Source organism: Oncorhynchus kisutch, unplaced genomic scaffold (genome assembly GCF_002021735.2).
Source record: "Oncorhynchus kisutch isolate 150728-3 unplaced genomic scaffold, Okis_V2 scaffold1286, whole genome shotgun sequence".
NCBI classification, from domain to species: Eukaryota; Metazoa; Chordata; class Actinopteri; order Salmoniformes; family Salmonidae; genus Oncorhynchus; species Oncorhynchus kisutch.
In genome coordinates, this window is record NW_022263231.1 from 46,692 (window position 1) to 63,799 (window position 17,108).

Sequence of the window (17,108 nt, forward strand, 5' to 3'; positions counted from 1 at the left end):
CTCTCCCTGGCGCACACTTGCGTGTAAAGGGTAACTACACCCCAAAATCGATATGTCTTCAATTTTTCCCAGACCTCAAAAGTGGTCTCCTGCTAGGGTTTTAAACGTTGTCGTGGACATAGAACATCCAATCGTGTTATATTTCGATTAAAAACGTGTACTTTTGAGAGCGAAAACCTGGAGAAGCAGGTATAAACGGTCAACCGGGAAATGTAAACGGAGAAGAGGGGGAAATTGTTTTTTTGGGGGGGGGTTCAGGCAAAACATTGAAGGGATTTTACAGGCCCCTAATGGACGACAGACATTGACAGTCTCCGAGCCTAAAAACAAATGCTGATTGTAGTGCCAACATTTCGAGGGAAACGCACTGTCCATGATTGGATTTGATCAGGTGCAGGGCAGCACTAACAAACTGCATGTAGTCCAATAAAAAGACACAACATTATTAGGGCGTTAAATAAAGGGCAGTTGCTCCACGCATGACACAAGAGTACCCTCTACTGGAGCAAAAAGCTTACAGCACCTGGTATTCCCAGGCGGTCTCCCATCCAAGTACTAACCAGGCCCGACCCTGCTTAGCTTCCGAGATCGGACGAGATCGGGCGTATTCAGGCTGGTATGGCCGTAAGCGAAGGGAACTCTCTTGGTACACTATATAAAGTCAATGTGCCGCTCATTCATCGGGAGACAGAGAAATGTCCACGTTGTGGCACACTGACAAAGCGCAAACCTTGCTTACATTTCCAGCCCATATATTTCACTCTTCTGGGGGGGGAAGAGGGCATATCCTATATTCACACTTATGACAACTTCATGGACTAGGGCCCTATATAATAATACGGCGCGCCCACACGGAATCACGGAATCCAGACTTTAAACCGAAATTCAACAATATTAAAAAATGTTTTGAACTAAGGAGGAAATCAACTAAATCCTTTCAACTTGTTAGAAAATGCATTCATTTGCCCACGTGAATCATTAGACATCAACAAAATGCATCAGTGATTCGTATTTCCACCCAACTTTCAGAAACGGCACAGGACTGCCCAGTTTCTGTGCGCATGCGTGCGGAGCGCTACACTTTGTGTAGCCGTTAGCGATGAGGCTAATGATTACCTTCTTCTGGTAGAGAAGGAAAGGCTTCCCACAAAAACTTTCTCAATGAAATGTTAACTGCAAAGTAGCCTATGCCAGCTTGGCAGAATTATATCATCATTATTTGCATCAATCCAGAGGCCATTTGTTTTGCAAACTCCGCAATCACATGAGCGCTACAGCAACACCGCTTAACCAAACAAATGTCTCTCCCTGGCGCACACTTGCGTGTAAAGGGTAACTACACCCCAAAATCGATATGTCTTCAATTTTTCCCAGACCTCAAAAGTGGTCTCCTGCTAGGGTTTTAAACGTTGTCGTGGACATAGAACATCCAATCGTGTTATATTTCGATTAAAAACGTGTACTTTTGAGAGCGAAAACCTGGAGAAGCAGGTATAAACGGTCAACCGGGAAATGTAAACGGAGAAGAGGGGGAAATTGTTTTTTTGGGGGGGGGTTCAGGCAAAACATTGAAGGGATTTTACAGGCCCCTAATGGACGACAGACATTGACAGTCTCCGAGCCTAAAAACAAATGCTGATTGTAGTGCCAACATTTCGAGGGAAACGCACTGTCCATGATTGGATTTGATCAGGTGCAGGGCAGCACTAACAAACTGCATGTAGTCCAATAAAAAGACACAACATTATTAGGGCGTTAAATAAAGGGCAGTTGCTCCACGCATGACACAAGAGTACCCTCTACTGGAGCAAAAAGCTTACAGCACCTGGTATTCCCAGGCGGTCTCCCATCCAAGTACTAACCAGGCCCGACCCTGCTTAGCTTCCGAGATCGGACGAGATCGGGCGTATTCAGGCTGGTATGGCCGTAAGCGAAGGGAACTCTCTTGGTACACTATATAAAGTCAATGTGCCGCTCATTCATCGGGAGACAGAGAAATGTCCACGTTGTGGCACACTGACAAAGCGCAAACCTTGCTTACATTTCCAGCCCATATATTTCACTCTTCTGGGGGGGGAAGAGGGCATATCCTATATTCACACTTATGACAACTTCATGGACTAGGGCCCTATATAATAATACGGCGCGCCCACACGGAATCACGGAATCCAGACTTTAAACCGAAATTCAACAATATTAAAAAATGTTTTGAACTAAGGAGGAAATCAACTAAATCCTTTCAACTTGTTAGAAAATGCATTCATTTGCCCACGTGAATCATTAGACATCAACAAAATGCATCAGTGATTCGTATTTCCACCCAACTTTCAGAAACGGCACAGGACTGCCCAGTTTCTGTGCGCATGCGTGCGGAGCGCTACACTTTGTGTAGCCGTTAGCGATGAGGCTAATGATTACCTTCTTCTGGTAGAGAAGGAAAGGCTTCCCACAAAAACTTTCTCAATGAAATGTTAACTGCAAAGTAGCCTATGCCAGCTTGGCAGAATTATATCATCATTATTTGCATCAATCCAGAGGCCATTTGTTTTGCAAACTCCGCAATCACATGAGCGCTACAGCAACACCGCTTAACCAAACAAATGTCTCTCCCTGGCGCACACTTGCGTGTAAAGGGTAACTACACCCCAAAATCGATATGTCTTCAATTTTTCCCAGACCTCAAAAGTGGTCTCCTGCTAGGGTTTTAAACGTTGTCGTGGACATAGAACATCCAATCGTGTTATATTTCGATTAAAAACGTGTACTTTTGAGAGCGAAAACCTGGAGAAGCAGGTATAAACGGTCAACCGGGAAATGTAAACGGAGAAGAGGGGGAAATTGTTTTTTGGGGGGGGGGTTCAGGCAAAACATTGAAGGGATTTTACAGGCCCCTAATGGACGACAGACATTGACAGTCTCCGAGCCTAAAAACAAATGCTGATTGTAGTGCCAACATTTCGAGGGAAACGCACTGTCCATGATTGGATTTGATCAGGTGCAGGGCAGCACTAACAAACTGCATGTAGTCCAATAAAAAGACACAACATTATTAGGGCGTTAAATAAAGGGCAGTTGCTCCACGCATGACACAAGAGTACCCTCTACTGGAGCAAAAAGCTTACAGCACCTGGTATTCCCAGGCGGTCTCCCATCCAAGTACTAACCAGGCCCGACCCTGCTTAGCTTCCGAGATCGGACGAGATCGGGCGTATTTTTTTTTTTTTTTTTTCTTTTATTATGAAAAAACACATAATATTTACAACATTCAGTCAATAATAATTAAGGATGAACAATTCACCCTTTTACAAAATCAAAAAAGAAAAGAAAAGAAAACCTATTAAAACCCCAATCATCCTCCAAAACCAATTAATAATTAAAACGAAGTTTTCCATTGGACTCAATTTCAATAAAAGTGCTCCCCCACACAAACAATTTTTCAAAATTACATCCACCATATTTATATATTACTTCTATATCTTTCTCTAAAATACTTCTAAATAAAACCTCCACACTCACAATTTTTCCTTCATAATGTCCCAAATTCCTTCTTAGTCTTACAGCGTATCTGGCATGGCTAAGAACAAAATTCATCAAATTAAAATTTAAAACTTTGCTTTTCCCAGTTAAACCAAAAAGAAACAACCTCTTCCACTCAACCCCAGCAACAATCTCTTCTCCCCAATGTTGTACTAAAATCCCCTTTAAAAACTTATGAAACTCTTCTAATCTACTACATTCAACAAAAAAATGCATAAAATTTTCCACCCCCGTACCACAAATATCACATTCTCTTTTAACATCTCTATTTATTTGATGTAAAACCACGTTCGTAAATATCCTATTATGTTTCAATTTAAAATCATTGTCTTCACATTCTATAGAATTATATTTTACATTTACATTCTTCCATATTGATTTCACATCTATATTTGCAAACACCCTAGACCACACTTTTTCCGAAGCAGGAGTTTTTATCTCTCTTAAAATACATTTTTCATAAACCTTTTTAACTTTCAAACCTGACAAATCATACTTCTTCCCATTACTTTCATAATATAAAACCGGTAAACCCTTAGCTCTTGTAGCCACCTCTTTATTTATTAACACACCCCACTCCCCAGGAAGACATCCTAATATTCTCTTATACATGTTCTCCACAGTAGTTCTACTTATTTCATCATTTTCTTCATCCACATTATCAAATATTGCCTCACATGGAAGGAACCCCGGAATGACCTCATATAAAATGTCCCCAATCTGTCTCATCCCAGCCCTCATAAAATATTTACAAAACAACATCTTATTATTATACTGTATCTTGGGATTTAAAAAAATTGGCTGATTTAAAATATTGTCTAAAATGGTACACTCATAATAAATATTTGGTAAAAACTCCCCCCAAGCCTCAAACACTTCTCTATAAAACAAAGGTATATTACCCAACATTTCCTTTTTCATACACATCAATAAACCATTGTCCCCCATCCTCCCAGCCTCCTGCAAATACTCCTTAAAAAATCTTTTCCATCCATAATCTAATTCACCATATAAATATTTACGTACCATTTTGACTCTAATTGCTTTTTTCCTCACATTTAAATCCACCAACTTCAAACCCCCCTCCTCATAACCTGCAATCAAAGTTTTAAAAGAAATTTTCGCACCTTTCCCATCCCATAAAAAATCAACTAAAATCTTATTTATTTCCGATAAAACCCATTCTGGTACGTCTAAAACATTCATGACATGAATAAAAATTGACATCAGCAAGGAATTTACAACAATTACTTTCCCTTTTAATTTCAAAGACCTTCCCCTCCACATATTTACCACCTTTCTAACTTTATTTATTACACCACTCCATGTCAGATCCCTAGCTTCCTGTTCCTTCACCCCTAGAAACACACCTAACACCTTAAAATAATCATTTACCCTTTTAAAAGGAAAAATCCCCTCATTAATCTTCCCAACATACATTATTACTGACTTCTCCATATTCACTTTTGCTCCTGAGGCTTGCTCATATACTTTAAAACACTCCATCACCCTTTTAACACTTCCCTCATCTCTAACTGTTATTGTGGTATCGTCTGCATATTGATGAATTAAACTAAAACCTCCTTGCGGAGTCTCTACACAATTTATAAAATTATCTTTTTTTAGGTATGCCGCTAAGGGTTCTACCGATAAAACATACAATAATGCTGATAAAGGGCACCCCTGTCTCACCGATCTCTCAAGAATAAAATAATCTGTTAAAACCCCATTACATTTTACTCTACTTTTTGCCTTTCTATATAATAATTTTATCCATCCTATTATTCTGTTTCCAAACCCATATTTTTCCAGTACCCTAAACATAAAATCATGTTCCACTCTGTCAAAAGCTTTATTAAAATCTATACTTAAAACAATTCCCCCTCTCTTATCGCTATTCATTTTATTTATCACATTTTTAAGTGTAATAATAGTATCAGCTATGTCTCTTCCAGGCACACTATAATTTTGTGTAGGTGCTATAATATCATTTAAAACCATCTTCATCCTATTTGCCAATATCTTAGCTAAAATCTTATAATCTGAGTTTAATAAACTAATTGGCCTATAATTCTCCAATTTTAATTTGCTCCCCTTATTTTTATATAAAATCGTTATCAGCCCTGTCACCATGGAGTCTGAAACAGTATTATTATCTTCCATATATTGATACACTTCCATTAAAATCGGTGCTAAAAAACTTTCATACATTTTATAAAACTCTGCAATTAGTCCATCTACTCCAGGACTTTTATTTATTTTTAAACCCTTAATTGCATCTTTCACTTCATCCACTGTTATCTTCCTATCACATCTTTGCTTATCCTCAACACCAATTTGCACATCCACACTACCTAAAATCTCCTTTACACACCCCTCATCCACCTCCCCTTTCTTAAATAAATCCTTATAAAAATTCTGTACAGTTTCTAATATCTCAACATAATCATTTACCACTTCACCCTTTACATTTTCTATCTCACTAATATATGATTTCGTCTGTTTAGTTTTCTCTAAACCAAGAAAAAAAGACGTACATTTCTCCCCTTCTAGCACATACTTTGCCCTACTTCTAATAGATGCCCCCTTACACTTATCTATTTCACATTTGCTCAATTGTGCCTTTAAATCTAAAAACCTTTCAATATTATAAATAGGATCAATATCACATTTCCTCATTTCTTCATTCAATTGTTCTCTTAAAAATGTTCTTCTCTTGTCATCCTACTCCTCTTCTTCCTTGCATATCTAATACTAAAACCTTTTATTTTTTTCTTTACATTTTCCCACCACTGACACTTATCATTCCCTTTTTGCTTATCCTTCATTTCATGTTCTATCAAAGATTTAAGCTGTATTCCATATTCTTCATCACCTAGATACCCTGCATTCATGCACCATATTCCTCCCCCTTTCCCTTCCTTATCTAACCCCACCGAAAATGTTAACCCAGCATGATCACTAAAAGTTGTAAAAATATAATTAATATCCTTCATAAAATTCCTTAACCCTTCATTTACTAAAACCAGATCTATCCGTGTCTGTTTCAACTCCCCTAAAACCACCTGCCTTCTAGAAAAACCTCTCTTATTCGGGTTCTCGTCTCTCCATATATCAATCAGACTGTTTTCACACATAATCTTCCTTAAAACCCCCCTCGATACGTCACTTCTAAAAATAGCTCCCCTTGACATATCTAATCTATTCATTTTAACATTAAAATCCCCAACTAAAATACAATTACCCTTGCACCATTTCCCTAATTCTAAAAATAAATTCCTTCGCTCTATCTCATTATTCGGTGCATAAATATTTATAATCCTAAAAACCCTATTCATATATTCAAAATCCAAAATTAAAATCCTCCCATTATTATCATTATATATCTTCTTCACATTTTCTACTACATCCTTCCTTAATAAAATTGCAACCCCACTTGAATTCCCTCTGCCATTGTTTACATAAATAAAATCCCTCCATATTTTTTTTACTTCTAAAACACAAACATCATCCCAGTGTGTTTCTTGAATACATAAAATATCTGAATTCTTCATTTGGACTATTCTATTAAATTTTCTCATTGTTCTCAAACCATTTGCATTTATTGACATTATATTGACCATTCTAATAAATAATAAAATAATAAAATATAATTTCATTATCCTCTACCTGTTATCCAGTTTCTTTCTTCTTCCACCCTTTCTCTCCCCCTCTTCCCCCCGCTTTCCTTTTCCTGTATCCTTCCCTCGTTCTTTCCATCTTTTGCCCATCATCCGTGTCCGATATCTCCTCCAAGTCCATGCTATCTAGCCAACTCCCACTCTTGGCATCCACCTCCGTTGTGCTCCCCGTATTCGTCTCCACTTCTGGTATATTCGTTGTGCTCCCCGTGCTCATCGCCGTCTCTGGTATTGTCATCAACTCCATCACCCCCTCCATTTCTTCACCCCCCAAGCTACTTGTTAGTGCTGTGCTTTCCCCCAACACCTGTGATCCCCCCGTGCTTCCCCCCAGTCCACTCCCCCCCTCCTCCTGAAAACTCCCTCTTCTTATTTCTGAGTCCATACTGCTCCCAATTTCATTTATCTTCTGGTCCTTCTTCCTTCTTCCTTCCTCCGTCTCTCCACCTTCCACCACGTCCTCTGCTCCATCTTCTTCTCCTTCTTGCGACAATACCACTGCTTCATCGAATATTGTTTGACTCCCCTCTTCAGCCCCAACCTCTCCACATTTGCACTCCGCCAATCTCTTCTGCATCCACCACATAAATTCCTTTCCTTCTCTCCATCACATTCTCTCGCATAGTGTCCTTGATTGCCACACTTAAAACACTGAAATTCCGGGCAGTCTTTAACTATGTGCCCGGGTTGAATACACATACGACACACTCTGACCTGTTTGTCATGAATGACCCTGAAATATTCTGCTCCCTCCAACGTCTCAATTCTAGTAGAATAAGGTAATGATGTCACTTTTTCTGTGAACTTGACCTTGCAGAAACGTGTCCCGTCAACCACCCTCCGTTCCTGGCCAAACTCTCCTCCTTATCTCCGAGATGGCCGTCACTCCCCAGCTACTCAGCTTGCTCAGTATCACACCATCTTCTACGTATACTGGGAGATTCATAAAAGACACCACCAATTCCTTCACATTAATATCTCTCGCCAGAATCTTTGTGTCCTTTATTCGCAATCCATCCATTAACCGTTCTTTTCCTCTTTCATTTCTCATCGTAATTTCATACTTCTTTTCTCCTTTCATTCGGCATCCCACCACCTCTCCACACACCTCCTTAATTGCTCTTAGTAGTTCCATTGTCGTCACTTTGTCTTCTCCTTCCAACTTAATTGCCACCGTGTATTCTTTTCCATATTTCATTCCTTCGTTATCTTCATTTTTCTTCCGTTGCGCCTTTTCGTTGTCTTTGTCCATTCCGTTTGTCTTTTCCATGTTGTCCGTCATAGTAAAAAATAAATCCAAAAAACCTCTCCCCCAAGCAGAAAACCTGCAAGGGGGAAGACTAACCAAACTTTAAACTATTCAACTAAAGAAAATTATAAATTATATTGCAAAAACCAATTAATTTAACAAAAATAGCTCTCGAGCAAACACTCTCCAGCAAACACTCACTCACAGCTCAGACACTCGCACCTGTCGTCACTTCTCCAATCAGGAAATGCGTATTCAGGCTGGTATGGCCGTAAGCGAAGGGAACTCTCTTGGTACACTATATAAAGTCAATGTGCCGCTCATTCATCGGGAGACAGAGAAATGTCCACGTTGTGGCACACTGACAAAGCGCAAACCTTGCTTATATTTCCAGCCCATATATTTCACTCTTCTGGGGGGGGAAGAGGGCATATCCTATATTCACACTTATGACAACTTCATGGACTAGGGCCCTATATAATAATACGGCGCGCCCACACGGAATCACGGAATCCAGACTTTAAACCGAAATTCAACAATATTAAAAAATGTTTTGAACTAAGGAGGAAATCAACTAAATCCTTTCAACTTGTTAGAAAATGCATTCATTTGCCCACGTGAATCATTAGACATCAACAAAATGCATCAGTGATTCGTATTTCCACCCAACTTTCAGAAACGGCACAGGACTGCCCAGTTTCTGTGCGCATGCGTGCGGAGCGCTACACTTTGTGTAGCCGTTAGCGATGAGGCTAATGATTACCTTCTTCTGGTAGAGAAGGAAAGGCTTCCCACAAAAACTTTCTCAATGAAATGTTAACTGCAAAGTAGCCTATGCCAGCTTGGCAGAATTATATCATCATTATTTGCATCAATCCAGAGGCCATTTGTTTTGCAAACTCCGCAATCACATGAGCGCTACAGCAACACCGCTTAACCAAACAAATGTCTCTCCCTGGCGCACACTTGCGTGTAAAGGGTAACTACACCCCAAAATCGATATGTCTTCAATTTTTCCCAGACCTCAAAAGTGGTCTCCTGCTAGGGTTTTAAACGTTGTCGTGGACATAGAACATCCAATCGTGTTATATTTCGATTAAAAACGTGTACTTTTGAGAGCGAAAACCTGGAGAAGCAGGTATAAACGGTCAACCGGGAAATGTAAACGGAGAAGAGGGGGAAATTGTTTTTTTGGGGGGGGGTTCAGGCAAAACATTGAAGGGATTTTACAGGCCCCTAATGGACGACAGACATTGACAGTCTCCGAGCCTAAAAACAAATGCTGATTGTAGTGCCAACATTTCGAGGGAAACGCACTGTCCATGATTGGATTTGATCAGGTGCAGGGCAGCACTAACAAACTGCATGTAGTCCAATAAAAAGACACAACATTATTAGGGCGTTAAATAAAGGGCAGTTGCTCCACGCATGACACAAGAGTACCCTCTACTGGAGCAAAAAGCTTACAGCACCTGGTATTCCCAGGCGGTCTCCCATCCAAGTACTAACCAGGCCCGACCCTGCTTAGCTTCCGAGATCGGACGAGATCGGGCGTATTCAGGCTGGTATGGCCGTAAGCGAAGGGAACTCTCTTGGTACACTATATAAAGTCAATGTGCCGCTCATTCATCGGGAGACAGAGAAATGTCCACGTTGTGGCACACTGACAAAGCGCAAACCTTGCTTACATTTCCAGCCCATATATTTCACTCTTCTGGGGGGAGAAGAGGGCATATCCTATATTCACACTTATGACAACTTCATGGACTAGGGCCCTATATAATAATACGGCGCGCCCACACGGAATCACGGAATCCAGACTTTAAACCGAAATTCAACAATATTAAAAAATGTTTTGAACTAAGGAGGAAATCAACTAAATCCTTTCAACTTGTTAGAAAATTTCCAAAAGTCTTGAAGGAGTTCCCACATATGCTGAGCACTTGTTGGCTGCTTATCCTTCACTCTGTGGTCTGACTCATCCCAAACTTTCCCAATTGGGTTGAGGTCGGAGGATTGTGCAAGCCAGGTCGTCTGATGCCGCACTCCATCAATCTCCTTATTGGTCAAATAGCCCTTACACAGCCTTGAGGTGTGTTGGGGCATTGTGTTGTTGTAAATCAAATGATAGTGTCACTAAGCGCAAACCAGATATAATGACTTATCGCTGCAGAATGCTGTGGTAGCCATCTATGGTCATTACAATTGATGAGATACGTCAATTAATTTGTCGAATATACATTTTAATACATTTGAATATAATTTATATTCTAGGAAATGTACAAAAGTAATTTCCAAAAGTCTTGAAGGAGTTCCCACATATGCTGAGCACTTGTTGGCTGCTTATCCTTCACTCTGTGGTCTGACTCATCCCAAACTTTCCCAATTGGGTTGAGGTCGGAGAATTGTGCAAGCCAGGTCGTCTGATGCCGCACTCCATCAATCTCCTTATTGGTCAATAGCCCTTACACAGCCTTGAGGTGTGTTGGGGCATTGTGTTGTTGTAAATCAAATGATAGTGTCACTAAGCGCAAACCAGATATAATGACTTATCGCTGCAGAATGCTGTGGTAGCCATCTATGGTCAATACAATTGATGAGATACGTCAATTAATTTGTCGAATATACATTTGAATACATTTGAATATAATTTAATATTCTAGGAAATGTACAAAAGTACGCTGTACGCGTCATTCGCAACATTCTACTTTTATATACTATAAAATTGTATTTGTGTTCGTTGAGGTAGCGTGGCCGAGTGGTCTAAGGCGCTGGATTTAGGCTCCAGTCATTTCGATGGCGTGGGTTCGAATCCCACCGCTGCCAGCAACGGTCTTTTTCATTTTGAAAAATCTATGCAAAACGGACATTACAGACTACTTGACCTTGACGTAATTTCAACTGCAACCTTTTATGGTGTTGCTGTATGATTTGTGGATTATGCAATTGCCTCCCTCATGTTGTGCATGTATCATAGTACATACAGTCTGGCATTTGAAAAGGGTTAACGCTTCTTGTCTTTATTGTCATGAGTCTTTTTCTGGAGGCAGAACTGAGCGATGTCACCTGATATAGGCAGTGGTGTAAAGTACTAAAGTATATGTACTTTAAATACTTTAAATACTACTTAAGTCGTTTTTTGGGGTATCTGTACCTACTTTACTATTATATTTTTGCGAACTTTACTTTTACTTCACTACATTCCTAAAGAAAGAATGTACTTTTTACTCCATACATTTTCCCTGACACCCAAAAGCACTCGTTACATTTTTACATAAATGGACCAAATCACACACATCAAGAGAACTTCCCTCTTCATCTCTACTGCCTCTGATCTGACTCGCTAAACACAAATGCTTTGTTTGTAATTATGTCAGAGGTTGGAGTGTGCCCCTTGTTGTCTGTCAATAATGTTTTACTTTAGTGCGGAGCCCCCTAGTCCCACTGTACATGCCTCAGATACCTCCTTTGTCCCAACTCCCACACATGCAGTGACCACACACAGTATAACCAGCGTGTCCAGAGATGCAACCTTTCTTATCATCACTCAGTGCCTGGGCTAACCTCCACTGTACCCGCACCTCACCATACGCCTCTCTGCACATTATTCCCTGAATCTATTCTACCACACCCAGAAATCTGCTCCTTTTATTCTCTGTCCCCAAAGCCCTAGACTACCAGTTTTGCTAGCCTTTAGCCGTACCCTCATCCTACTCCTCCTCTGTTCCTCGGGTGATGTGGAGGCTAACCCAGGCCCTGCGTGTCCCCAGGCACTGTCATTTGTTGACTTCTGTAATCGAAAAAGCCTTGGTTTCATGCATGTTAACATCAGAAGCCTCCTCCCTAAGTTTTTTTACTCACTGCTTTAGCACACTCCGCCAACCCTGATGTCCTTGCCGTGTCTGAATCCTGCTGAGGAAGGCCACCAAAATTTCTGAGATTTCCATACCCAACTACAACGTTTTCCGTCAAGATAGAACTGCCAAAGGGGGAGGAGTTGTAATCTACTGCAGAGATAGCTTGCAAAGTTCTGTCATACTCTCCAGGTCTTTGCCCAAACAGTTCGAGCTTCTAATTTAAAACATTAATCTCTCCAGAAATAAGTCTCTCACTGTTGCCGCCTGTTATAGACCCCCCTCAGCTCCCAGCTGTGCCCTGGACACTATATGTGAATTGATTGCCCCCCATCTGTCTTCAGAGTTTGTTCTGTTAGGTGACCTAAACTGGGATATGCTTAACACCCCAGTAGCCCTACAATCTAAGATAGATGCCCTCAATCTCACACAAATTATCAAGGTAACCACCAGGAACAACCCTAAATCCGTAAACATGGGCACCCTCATAGATATTATCCTGACCAACTTCCCCTCCAAATAAACCTCTGCTGTTTTCAATCAGGATCTGAGCGATCACTGCCTCATTGCCTGCATCCGCTATGGTCCGTTGTCAAACGACCACCCCTCAAACACTTCTGCGAGCATGCCTTTTTAATAGACCTGGCCCGGTTATCCTGGAAGGATATTGACCTCATCCCGTCAGTCTGGTAGTTCTTTAAAATAATTTCCTCACCATCTTAAATAAGCATGCCCCATTCAAAAAATGTAGAATGAAGAACAGATATAGCCCTTGGTTCACTCCAGACCTTACTGCCCTTGATCAGCAAAAAAACATCCTGTGGCGGACTGCAATAGCATCGAATAGTCCCGCGATATGCAACTGTTCAGGGAAGTCAGGAACCAATACACACAGTCAGTCAGGAAAGCAAAGGCCAGCTTTTTCAAACAGAAATTTGCATCCTGTAGCTCTAACTACAAAACATTTTGGGACACTGTAAAGTCCATGGAGAATAAGAGCACCTCCTCCCAGCTGCCCACTGCACTACAGCTACGTAACACGGTCACCACTGATAAATCCATGATAATCTAAAATTTCAATAAGCATTTCTCTACGGCTGGCCATGCTTTCCTCCTGGCTACCCCAACCCCGGCCAACAGCTCCGCACCCCTTGCAGCTACTTGCCCAATCCTCCCCAGCTTCTCCTTCACCCCAATCAAGATAGCAAATGTTCTGAAAGAGCTGCAAAACCTGGACCCGTGCAAATCAGCTGGGCTAGACCATCTGGACCCTCTCTTTCTAAAATTATCCACTGCCATTGTTGCAACCCCTTATACCAGTCTGTTCAAACTCTCTGTCGTATCGTCCCGAGATCCCCAAAGATTGGAAAGCTGCAGCGGTCATCCCCCTCTTCAAAGGGGGTGACACTCTAGACCTAAACTGTTATAGACTTATATCCATCCCGCTCTGCCTTTCTAAAGTCTTCGAAAGCCAAGTTAATAAACAGATCACTGACCATTTCGAATCCCAACGTACTTTTCCACTGTGCAATCCGGTTTCCGAGCTGGTCATGGGTGCACCTCAGTCAAGCTCAAGGTACTAAACGATATCATAACCGCCATCGATAAAAGACAGTACTGTGCAGCTGTCTCCACCGACCTGGCCATAGCTTTCGACTCTGTCAATCACCGTATTCTTATCGGCAGACTCAATAGCCTTGGTTTCTCAAATGACTGTCTCGCCTGGTTCATCAACTACTTCTCAGACAGAGTTCAGTGTGTCAAATCGGAGGGCCTGTTGTCCTGTTGGACCTCTGGCAGTCTCTATGGGGGTACCACAGGGTTCAATTCCCGGGCCATCTCTTTTCTCTGTATATATCAACGATGTCGCTCTTGTTGCGGGTGATTCCCTGATCCATCTCTACGCAGAAGACACCATTCTGTATACATCTGGCCTTTCTTTGGACACTGTGTTAACTAACCTCCAAACGAGCTTCAATGCCATACAACACTCCTTCCGTGGCCTCCAACTTCTCTTAAACGGCAGTAAAACCAAATTCATGCTTTCAACCGTTTGCTGCCCACACCCACCCGCCAGCCCGACTAGCATCACTACTCTGGACGGTTCTGACCTAGAATACGTGGACAACTACAAATACCTAGGTGTCTGGCTAGACTGTAAACTCTCCTTCCAGTCTCATATCAAACATCTCCAATCCAAAACCAAATCTAGAATTGGCTTTCTATTTCGCAACTAAGCCTCCTTCACTCACGCCACCAAACTTACCCTAGTAAAACTGACCATCCTACCGATCCTCGACTTCGGCGATGTCATCTACAAAATAGCTTCCAATACTCTAATTAGCAAATTGGATGTAGTCTATCACAGTGCCATCCGTTTTGTTACCAAAGCGCCTTATACCACCAACCACTGCGACCTGTATGCTCTAGTCAGCTGGCCCTCGCTACATATTCGTCGCCAGACCCACTGGCTCCAGGTCATCTATAAGTCTATGGTAGGTAAAGCTCTGCCTTATCTCAGCTCACTGATCACGATAACAACACCCACCCGTAGCACGTGCTCCAGCAGGTATATCTCGCTGGTCATCCCCAAAGCCAACACCTCCTTTGGCCGCCTTTCCTTCCAGTTCTCTGCTGCCAGTGACTGCAACGAATTGCAAAAATCGCTGAAGCTGGAGACTTACATTTCCCTCACTAACTTTAAAACTTCAGCTATCTGAGCAGCTAACCGATCGCTGCAGCTGTACACAGTCCATCTGTAAATAGCCCACCCAATCCATTTGCACACACTGTATATAGACTTTCTTTTCTTCTATTATGTTATTGACTGTACGCTTGTTTATTCCATGTGTAACTCGGCATTGATGTTTCTGTTGCAGTGCTTTGATTTATCTTGGCCAGGTCGCAGTTGTAAATGAGAACTTGTTCTCAACTAGCTTACCTGGTTAATTAAAGAAGAAAAAGAATAAAAAAATAAAGATTTCTTTTTTTAAAGAAAATGGTGCCATCTGCTTTAATTAATGTAAGGAATTAGAAATGGATTGTACTTTTACTTTTGATACTTAAGTATATTTAAAACAAAACCCTTTAAGACTTTTACTCAAGTTGTATTTTACTAGGTATCTTTACTTTTACTCAAGTATGACAATTGAGTAATTTTTCCACCACTTGTAAAAATTCATTAAACAAATATATATTTTTGGTCTTAATTTAAGGTTAGGTTTATGCATTAGGGTTAGCAGTGTGGTCACGGTACGGGTTAAGGTTAGGGTTAGGTTAAAAATTAGATTCTATGACTTTCTGTCCCATTGTCACAAAACGACAAACAGTTGTGTTTAGTAAGGCTTTATTCCGTTCATGTCATTCAGCAAAACATATTATTTAATAACTGTTTCATATTGCAATATTTGAATTGAAGAAAAATGGAAGAGCACTGGGAGCAATTAAATATTTCTCAGATACACACCATAAACATAAAACTATTCTTAATACAAAATAGTAATTGGCATTCAACATAGAAAGGCTTTCTCTTTTTCCCAAAAGCTTATAAAATGACTATGACTGGTTGATTTAATCCTACAGACTAAATGTGAATCACAACAAATCCCTCACCAGAGAAGATGAGGGGGGTGGCATGCATTATTATGAATGACAATCAACATATTTATATATATATATACAGCACCAGTCAAAAGTTTGGACACACCTACTCATTCAAGTGTTGTTCTTTATTTTTCATTATTTTTAATATGTTCTACATTGTATAATAATAGTGAAGACATCAGAACTATGAAATAACACATGGAATCATGTAGTTACCATAAAAGTGCTAAACAAATCAAAATACATTTTATATTTGAGATTCTTCAAAGTAGCCACCATTTGCCTTGATGACAGCTTTGCACAGTCCTGGCGTTCTCTCAATCAGCTTCACCTGGAATGCTTTTCCAACATCTGAGCACTTGTTGGCTGCTTTTCCTACACTCTGCGGTCCGACTCATCCCAAACCAAACCATCTCAAATTGGTTGAGGTCGGGGGATTGTAGAGGCCAGGTCATCTGATGCCACACTCCATCACTTTCCTTCTTGGTTAAATAGCCCTTACACAGCCTGGAAGTGTGTTAGGTCATTGTCCTGTTGAAAAACAAATGATAGTCCCACTACGCACAAGCCAGATGGGATGGCGTATCGCTGCAGAGTGCTGTGGTAGCCATGCTGGTTAAGTGTGCATTAAATTCTAAATTAATCACAGACATTGTCACCAGCAAAGCACCCCCACACCCTCACACCTCCTCCTCCATGCTTCATGGTGGGAACCACACATGCGGAGATCATCCATTCACCTACTCTGCGTTTCACAAAGACACAGCAGTCTTCTCAATTTGGTTGATCTCCATATGTGATATTTCATAGTTTTGATGTCTTCGCTATTATTGTACAATGTAAAAAATAGTAAAAATAAAGAAAAACCCTTGAATGAGTAGGTGTGTCTAAACGTTTGACTGGGACTGTATATATATATATATACAGTATATAAACATCAATGCAAAGAAGAATCCTTTTTACTAAAACTTCAGTTTTCACTTCAGTCCAATAAAATGTTACATTTCTAAATTTACAGAAAGTCATACCATGTAGTACTTTTTAAGTCTGTACTGTACTGTACTGTATTCACATTATGATTCTCTGGTTCAATATATTAGAACCTCTTTCTCAAGAAAACAAACCCAGATATATGATATACTCCGCCCTATGGAAGGCAATAGGGTTTGAACAAAGCACCATATT

The 17,108-nt window shown here is 40.7% G+C and overlaps 4 non-coding genes across 4 annotated transcripts; 1 reads left to right on the top strand and 3 right to left on the bottom strand.

Annotated features, from left to right (window-relative positions):
- Positions 1 to 511: 511 nt before the first annotated feature.
- On the bottom strand, positions 512 to 630 carry LOC116365818 (5S ribosomal RNA). Its single transcript, XR_004208188.1, has one exon. It is a non-coding gene; the product is annotated as a 5S ribosomal RNA (ribosomal RNA).
- Positions 631 to 1,813: 1,183 nt separating this feature from the next.
- On the bottom strand, positions 1,814 to 1,932 carry LOC116365820 (5S ribosomal RNA). Its single transcript, XR_004208190.1, has one exon. It is a non-coding gene; the product is annotated as a 5S ribosomal RNA (ribosomal RNA).
- Positions 1,933 to 9,926: 7,994 nt separating this feature from the next.
- On the bottom strand, positions 9,927 to 10,045 carry LOC116365821 (5S ribosomal RNA). The gene has a single exon (XR_004208191.1). It is a non-coding gene; the product is annotated as a 5S ribosomal RNA (ribosomal RNA).
- Positions 10,046 to 11,210: 1,165 nt separating this feature from the next.
- Positions 11,211 to 11,292, top strand: trnal-uag (transfer RNA leucine (anticodon UAG)). Its single transcript has one exon. It is a non-coding gene; the product is annotated as a tRNA-Leu (tRNA).
- Positions 11,293 to 17,108: the final 5,816 nt, after the last annotated feature.